The 9,366-nt window shown below is 40.2% G+C and overlaps 1 pseudogene; it reads left to right on the top strand.

The window, feature by feature from the left end:
- Nucleotides 1–427: 427 nt before the first annotated feature.
- Nucleotides 428–1,379, top strand: LOC136322467 (small ribosomal subunit protein RACK1-like; annotated as a pseudogene).
- The last annotated feature ends 7,987 nt before the right edge of the window (nucleotides 1,380–9,366 follow it).

Below are 9,366 nucleotides of genomic sequence, written 5' to 3'. Positions count from 1 at the left end.
TTAAATCTGTTAGAACAGGCGTCGGGAACCTATGGCTCGCGAGCCAGATATGGCTCTTTTGATGGCTGCATCTGGCTCACAGACAAATCTTTAATAAAAAAAATAATGTTAAAAATATAAAACATTCTCATGTATTACAATCCATTCATTTCCTACCACTCATGTTCATGGTTGCGGGTGGCTGGTGCCAATCACAGCTGTCCTCCAGGACACCACCAAATTTTTATTGGATAATGCATAATGTACATGGGTGGTTGTATGGCTCTCATGGAATTACATTTTAAAATATGTGGCATTCATGGCTCTCTCAGGCAAAAAGGTTCCTGACCCCTGTGTTAGAACAAGTCTGCTTGATTCTTTTCTTCAGCAGGGCTGTGGCATGAGCAGCTGTGCTGCTTGTCTTTCTGAGGTATCCAGGTTCATCCTCATTGCTATGGCGACATCTGCACCTGCCACCACCATGACTGAACAGATAACCCTTCGTGGCACTTTTGAGGGCTGCCACGGACGGATGACCCAGACACTGCCACTCCCCAGCTCCCAGATAAGATACTCCCCCATCATCATGGGGAAGCTGACCCGAGACCGACTATGACATCCTACAATGTGCTCTTTGGGCTCACTCCCATTTTGTTAATGATGTGGTCATCTCCTTAGATGGCCAGTTTGCCCTCCATCTCCTGGGATGGAACCTTCCATCTTTGGGATGTCACAATGGGCACCACCATGCCGATTTGTAGGCCATTCCAAGGATGTGCTGAGTGTGGCCTTCTTCTCTTAACAACTGATTATTTCTGGCTTCCAACATAAAACCATCAAACTATGGAATATTCTGGGTATATGCAAATATACTGTCTAGGATGAGAGAGCCTCAGAGTGAGTGTCTTGTGTCTCTTTCTCACCCAACAGCATCAATCTCATCATCGTGTCCTGTGGTCAGGACGAGCTGGTTAAGGTACAGAACCTGGTAAATTATAAGCTGAAGACCAATTACATTGACCATACAGGATGCCTGAACACTGTCACTGTCTCTCTAGGTGCTTCCCTGTGCTTCTGGGGGCAAGGATAGCCACGCCATGTGTGGAGCCTCAACGAAGGCAAACACCTTTATACACTTGAGAGCAGGACATCATCAGCACCCTGTGCTACAGCCCCAGTCACTACTGGTTCTGTGTTGCCACTGGCTCCAGCATCAAGATCTGGGACTTAGAGGGCAAGATCATTGTAGATGAATTGAAGCAGGAAGTAATCAGTACCAGCAGCAAGGCAGAGCCATACCAGTGCACCTTTATGAACAGGTCTACTGATGCCAGACTCTCTTTGCTGGCTACATGGACAGTCTGGTGTGAGTGCGGCAAGTGACCAATGACACCTGCTGAAATATATGGCAAAGCTTGAGAAATTAAAAAATAAAAAGTTTTCTTACTTGTGTAAAAAAAAAAAGAGTGTCTTGGTCTTTTCTTGGCCTTTTGCTCTTTCATACAATTATAGAATTTATTTGGCTTCTCAAGTTTTATAAAAAATTCTATTAGAACTTGAATTTGAATTTTAAAAATGTATAGATTAATTTAATTTGGGTATAAAAGATATATTTAAGATATTGTGTATTTTTATCCATGAACTTGGTACATCTTTTTCTTCATTTGGGTCTTTATAATATTATTCAATAATATTTTATCATTTTATCCTTAAAGATTTTATACATTTTTCTGTGAGATTAGTTATTTTGGTACTTTATATTGGGTCCTGGAAGTGATATTAATAAAATTAAATTTTTGATTAATTTATGCATTTAATATTTACATGTTTATACTATGTCTAAAAAGTTTATTGAATGTTCTTATTAAATCTACTTTTTCTATAGATTCTTTTGTTTTATTGTTCCATGTAGGAAGTCATATAAACTGCAAGTACTAGCAGCTTTGTTTTCCTTTTCAATTTTTACACTTGCTATTTCTTTGATTGTTTTTATTTTTTGCCTTAGGACCTCCACTATAAAATCAGAACTGTTAATAGTGAGAATTTCTGCATCTTTCCTATTTGATCATTAAAAATAATTTTTGAGACTGCTCTCTTTGTATGAGTCCATCTCTATTTTTCTTGTTTGTTCATTTTGTTCATTAGATTCCGCATACAAGTGAAATCATATGGTACTTGTCTTTCTTGACTGGCTTATTTTACTTAGCATAATGTCTTCCAGGTTGGGTGCCTGAAACTAGTACAATTATGTTATTCAGTGTCACCCCAATAAGTTCAATTAAAAAAATATTGAGGAAGTTTTTGGTAGACATAAAAAGTTTCTGTTTATTTTTAGTTTGCTACCATTTTCCTTTCAAATTGTAAATGCTATTGAATTTTATACATTTTTAATATTTTTCCTATGTCTATGGATTTATGAATATAACATATGGTTTTTCTTCTTTAGTCTGTTCATGTAATGAGTTATATTAATCAAATGTCTATTTTTAAGCCATATATAAATTCCTGGCATAAAACCAACTTGACCCTAATGTCTGTTTTATTCATTGCTTGATTTGCTTTACTTTGTTTAATATTGCCTTATCTATGTTTATAAGTGAGTTAGGTCTATACCGTTTTTTATAATATTGCCTATTTCAGGTTTGAATAGTCACATGTGTTATTGATTCAAGACCTCAGTTAGGGTGGGAGCAGCTGCAATGGGGCACATGTGAAAGACAGTGAAAAGGACAAAGAAGAGGACTGAATGAATATTTATATTCAGGAAACAAGAACTTTTCAAAAACCAAGTGAGGAAAGTGAGGATCAAGAACTGTTTAAGGTAAATATGGATGATAAATAAAAAGTTCTCTTTAGAAAAGAGTTTGAGACATTGAGACATGGAACTGCTCAGCAGGCCATGAGTTTTATAAATGGAGAAGTGGTAGCTAGAAATACCACCATGGGAGCTGTTTGCTCATAATCAGATTATGTAGGTTGATGAGATCTTCATTGGAGATGAGAACACAGGGAAGAGCACAGAGGATGGGACTTTGCAGGGTGACCACAATGAGAGCATGGGGAGGGAGGGAGGGTGGGAGGAGCTCTGAAGGAAAAAAGAGAAAAGATAAATAAAGTTCTAATTATCTGAGCTAGGGCTCAAAATAAGAAGTAATAGCAGATGGGGTCTGATTCCTGCTCATTTATTTGACACACCTGAGGAAAGGGAACCACTGCATTTCTCAGGAGGTATCTGGAGGTGACACTCTTAGCAACTCTTCCTTTTTAGGCCTAGAAAAACAGATCTCACCTCCTAGATAAAAATAATCACATACATTCCATCATCCACAGACTTCAAGCTTATTTTCCTTAATCTAATCTCATATAAATTAGGTTAAGTATGACCTTGAACTCAGACAGCCTCATAAGTAATCAAACATAGATTATATACTTTCTACCACAAGTACCATCTTCTATGGTTATAAGACTGTTTTTTTAAGTCATATATATATATATACCATGTGAAGAAATTACTTACATTGTCAAACTTTTCAAAAGAAACAATAGTGATTATAAACACAACACAGCTGGTGAAGAATCATTATCAGCTGATGGCAGGAATAAGAAGAAAACCTGGCATTTGGCTATGTAGTCACCTCAGTGAGGAAAAGGTAGACCAGTCTTGGCTTGGTAGCTTTGTTCTAGTATGATATTTTCACATAGATATCTGAAAATTAAAATTTGGTACTACCAGAGTTATGAACTGCCTTGAGTATGTTATAAAATTAGGAGGCACCTCCATTTGAAAAATTCTCTAGAACAGTGGTGTCCAGTGTGCATGCCCCACATGAACGATTGGAAAGCATTCTATTAACTCATATATTTATCTAAACAATAAAAAATATCTTGCACTTGACTATTACGTATGATACAGATTGCCATGGACTCTCTCTCTCTCTCTCTTTCTTTTTTAGTGAGAGAAGGGAAGTAGGGAGACAGACTCCCACATGCACCCTGACCACGATCCACCTAGCAAAGCTGCTAGAGGGTGATGCTTTGCCCTTCTGGAGCTGTTGCTCAGCAACAGAGCCTTTTTCTTTTTTTTTTTTAAGCACCCAAGGCAGAGGCCATGGATTCATCCTCAGCACCTGGGGCCAACTCACTCAAAGCAATCAAGCCATGGCTGTGAGAAGAGAAGAGAGAGAGAGAAAGGGAGAGGGAGGTGTGGAGAAGCAGATGGCCACTTCTCCTGTGTGTCCTGATCAGAGATCAAACCTGGGATGCTGAGCGGATGCTCTACCACTGCACCAACTGGTCAGGGCTGCCATGGACTCTTGAGTCCATAGTCAGGAGTCAGATGAGGGAAGAAGAGGAGGTCAGAGACACAGTTGTTCTCATGCTTTCATTGTTTTTAGCATATGACAGTATATGGTATTCATATGTGCCTTTGTAGAAAGAGTTTATGGGTCTTATGATCTAATTTTAATTAAATCAACTATCACAAAATAGTGGCTTATAATTAATACTTTAAAGAGTCCACGATAAAATATAACAGTGAAGTAAGAACAAGGAAAGAAAAAAAGAAGGCAGAGTTGACCCTTCTCTTCCTCCTCATAAGGACTCTTTGTCAGCCATAATGTGAGCTTGGGGCATTGATGGTGTCACTACAGCTAAGAATTGGGCAGAAAACACGTGGCATTATCAAGACTTTTTAGGCTCATCTTAAATACTGTTGGTAGTATAGTCAATGTCATCTTTCTCTGACAACAGTATGTCATTGATGTATATCAATCAGCTAATGTAGGCACATAGAATTTTCAAGTTAAAAGAGATGGTAGAAAACATCTTTCTCATTTCACACATGAGAACACTCAGGACCAGAGAGGTGCAGTCCTGTGACGCAGATCATTTGATGAGTTGAAGGCAGAGCTTGGACTAGAGCCCAGCTCTCTTGACTTTGGTGACTTAGAACCTTATAAGGATCAACACATGAATCACTCAGGCCTTTGACCACACTTTTTGCTTTTGAAATAATCTGTTTATTTTATTGGTGGCTATTTCCTTAGCTATGAACTATTAGCTTATTGAAATGGTATTTGCTGGTGCCTACAAACGCACTGTGATTGTGTTAATTTTTTAAAAACTGCTTTTTTCTTTTTTACTTCTTTCATGTTTAAAAACACTATTTGGAAATATTGAGAGCCCATAATGGAGACAGTTAAATAAGTATGCCACTAGTTTGCAAACAGAAATGTCAGCTGAGGTGGGATCCATTACTGTGCCGGTAAGTGAGTCACTGGCTGAGTGCTACAGTATTATCAATTATCTTTAAGTATTTATCAATTATAAATACTTAGCCAGTATTTATCAATTATCTTTAAGTTATCCTTTCTGAAGCACACATTGAGTTCTTAAAAATATATACAAGCTCATATTTTTATTTTACAGCTCATTGTATTCACTAAACTGTAAGCTTTAAAACCTTTATTCAACAGGTATTGTGTGAGTGCCTACTGTGTGTCATGTGTCTGCCTTGGGCATACAACAGTGGGCAAGACACACACAGATCTTGCCCTCATGGGGTGTGTATTCAAGCAGCGGGGAGGTAGACAATAAACATGCACATAAATAATTGATAATTTTTTTTCGGGTAGTAAGAAGAACAATGAGGTAGAGAGGGACCAGAGGGATGACTCTGAATTATCTGGTGTGGACAGGAAGGGCCCCCTGTTGTAAATCAGATTCCTTGGAATGCTGACTCTAAGGTGGAGATTAGCATATAGACTGTGTATGGTGGGGCTTTTTAACGATTAACATCTCTGGGGGAGTATAGGAAGGAGGATTAGGAAGAGTGAGAAATTGGACTGTTACATAGTCATAGCAAAGCCTCAGCCTTCAGGCCACCGGGAGATATAGGGCTGGGCTTTAGATCTTCATAATGGCCAGCATTGTACACGGGGTGCCTTTGGATGGGGCAGGTGAGTGAGGTCTTGGATGAGGTGGACAGCTGAGAGAACTCTGTGAAAGGGGGTCCAGCTGGAAGTTGTCAGTTGCCGACACTTTCAGCAGATAGGGCGTGAAGCTTCAGTCCTGAGTGGAGGGGGCTCCAGGTGATCCTCTACTTCCTCCTTTATTGCCCCTCTGAGCTGAGACTTGCATGATGTGATTTCGTTTAATCTCCGGGTTGATATTGTTATCCCCATTTTTCAACCCTGTTTGCCTCTGGGAAGCTCAGAGAAATAAAGCGACTTGCTCTGAGTCTCCTTGCTAACAAGATGCATCACTTGTGTCTGCTAGCATGACCTGGATATACATTGTTACATTTATGCCCATACCTGTGAAAGTGCCAATGGCACCTATTTCAGTAAACCACTCATGAAGGATTTGGATTCCTTGTCAGCAGGATATGGTTAGGTCTCTGTATATTTCATTTTATTGTGTAACTACAGGATAAGTCCATAAGGCTATGTCTGCATTTTTGTTTAGATAAGTGATTAGATATCTTTCTGCACAATAGATCTTTGGGATTTAAAAAGTTTTCAAATAACATGCTGACAATGTAGTTAAAAAAAATAAACACAAGCGGAACAAATACCACTAGATGTTACTTGTTCCAAAAAATCAAAAGGTTAACCACAGCCATGCCAAACATCTGCAAATATTTTTGAGCTTTGGATCCCTCATCTTTCTTTGGTGTCAGGTAGGAGTGGAAAGTGCCAGGGTCTATGGTTCTCAATGTCAGTTGCTCAAGGTTTTTCTTCCTTTGTGTGTGTGTGTGTGTGTGTGTGAGAGAGAGAGAGAGAGAGAGAGAGAGAGAGAGAGAGAGAGATTGAGAGAGAGGCAGGAAGGGGGAGAGGAGAGAGATGAGAAGCATCAATTCTTCGTTGAGGTTCCTTAGTTGTTCATTGATTGCTTTCTCATATGTGCCTTGACCAGGGTGAGGGGGCTATAGCAGAGTGAATGACCCCTTGCTCAAGCCAGTGACTTTGGGCTTCAAGCCAGAGACCTTTGAGCTCAAGCCAGCGACCATGGGGGTCAAGTGTATGATCCCACGCTCAAGTCAGCAACTCCACACTCAAGTTGGTCAACCCGCGCTCAAGCCAGTGACATCAGGGTTTCGAACTTGGGTCCTCTGCATCCCAGTCCAACGCTCTTATCCACTGCGCCACCACCTGGTCAGGCTCAAGGTTTGTTCCTTGTCTGACTTTTCACCTTTCAGCCCCTTTCCTATCTAGGCTGGGCTTCAGTTAGGCAGTGTCTCTTACATTTCATATTCCTTTGCAGTTTGTAAAGAGCTTTTGTAAAAGTTATTTTATCTAGTCCAGGGGTCCCCAAACTTTTTACACAGGGGGCCAGTTCACTGTCCCTCAGACTGCTGGAGGGCCGGACTATAAAAAAAATTATGAACAAATCCCTATGCACACTGCATATATCTTATTTTAAAGTAAAAAAAACCAAAACAGGAACAAATACAATATTTAAAATAAAGAACAAGTAAATTTAAATCAACAAACTGACCAGTATTTCAATGGGAACTATGGGCTTGCTTTTGGCTAATGAGATGGTCAATATCTGGTTTCATATTTGTCACTGCTAGCCGTAACAAGTGATATGACGCTCTTCCAGAGCCGTGACCATGCATCCCATGTTACCAGAAGTAGTACTATACATGAGCGATGCTGCACTTTGTGGCACCGCCACATACAGTACTCCAGGAGCACAGGATGCATCTCTCACTGACCACCAATAAAAGAGGTGCCCCTCATATACACTATGGAATACTACTCAGCCATAAGAAATGATGACATTGGATCATTTACAACAAAATGGTGGGATCTTGATAACATTATATGGAGTGAAATAAGTAAATCAGAAAAAAACAAGAACTACATGATTCCATACATTGGTGGGACATAAAAACAAGACTAAGAGACATGGACAAGAGTGTAGTGGTTACGGTGGGGGGGAGGGAGAGGGGAAGGGGAAGGGGAGGGGCACAAAGAAAACTAGATAGAAGGTGACGGAGGACAATCTGACTTTGGGTGTTGGGTATGCAACATAATTGAATGACAAGATAACCTTGACATGTTTTCTTTGAATATATGTACCCTGATTTATTGATGTCACCCCATTAACATTAATAAAAATTTATTTATAAAAAAAAAGAGGTGCTCCTTCTGGAAGTGCAGCAGAGGCTGGATAATGGCCTCAGGGGGCCGTATGCTGCCCACAGGCTGTAGTTTGGGGACCCCTGATCTAGTCCTTGCAAAACCACCAGGAGGTACAGCCCTTTATTCCCTTCTCACTGATAAAGAAACCAAGGCCCTGATAAGGGCAGTGGCTCAGGTACACACTGTGGACTCAAGTCCTTTGGCTCCAAGCTCATGCCTTCTTTCCCTTACCTCTCCACTCACAGAGCTCTGACCGGGGTTTCTTGAGGGTCAAAAGGAGAATATAAAAGAATAAAGAAGACATAGGAATGAAGAAGACCATCCGGGCAGTTCATGTTAACTTCCTTACACCTCAGTTTTATCACTGGAGACACGACAGATCTGAACTAGATTGCTTTCTAGGACTCTTCTCCACTTTAATTTCTCTGCTGTTAAGGAAACAGAAAAGAAAAAGAAAAAAGAAATCAACGAGACAGCGACACAATAGCCAAAAACAGCCATGCGACATCAGCGATGTACAACTATATAGTTACTCTTGCTTTGGATTTTCATCAGTGATGGAATGTCTTCATTTTGAACACTCCACTGCTCAGATAGCTGCTGATTTCCTGCTACCAATATTCCTGTTTAACACCTAACAGTGAACAGACTGAGGGGATCAAATTAAATTCCATTCCACCCTAAAGTGGGAAATCTGTTTGAAGCAATCATGAGGGTTAAAAGCAGTAAGCATGAGTTTTCAATTGACATCAAATGGTAAATTGCTGAATGTCAATTGGCAATAGGTTGACCAATTTGTACACAATTAATATACCATGGGCGGAAAGAAAGAAAACGATTTCATTTAGCTAGATAGTACATTTAAGGGTTCTTGCTGCACGGAGCTCCAAGCAGTCTGTGGGTATTCTCTTTTGTTCCATCAGTTCCTTACTCCTTGTGAGCTACATCCTCCCTTGTTGGGAAGGATAGGCTTGGAGAAGCTCACTTTAACGTTTTCCATGCCCCAGAGTGCCATTTGGGGAATGGCTACAGCAGAGCCCTTAATGAAACACATTAGTGGTGTAAAGAGTTAATGCAGCTTTTAGGAACATTTCATTTCCAGCTACAGCTCAGTTTTGGCCATGGACGAAGCTGGCTCAATAGCCATTAGGCTGAATTATTTGGCCAAGCCTCCTTCAGAATTCACCCAGAAGACTCCTGGTGGAGAGACCAAGGACTCAAAGCAGCACCCCTGGAG

This window comes from Saccopteryx bilineata, chromosome 2, assembly GCF_036850765.1.
Source record: "Saccopteryx bilineata isolate mSacBil1 chromosome 2, mSacBil1_pri_phased_curated, whole genome shotgun sequence".
In the NCBI taxonomy this organism is placed as follows: domain Eukaryota; kingdom Metazoa; phylum Chordata; class Mammalia; order Chiroptera; family Emballonuridae; genus Saccopteryx; species Saccopteryx bilineata.
Note: the sequence above shows the minus strand (reverse complement) of the source record. Positions and strands in the feature narration are given on the sequence as shown.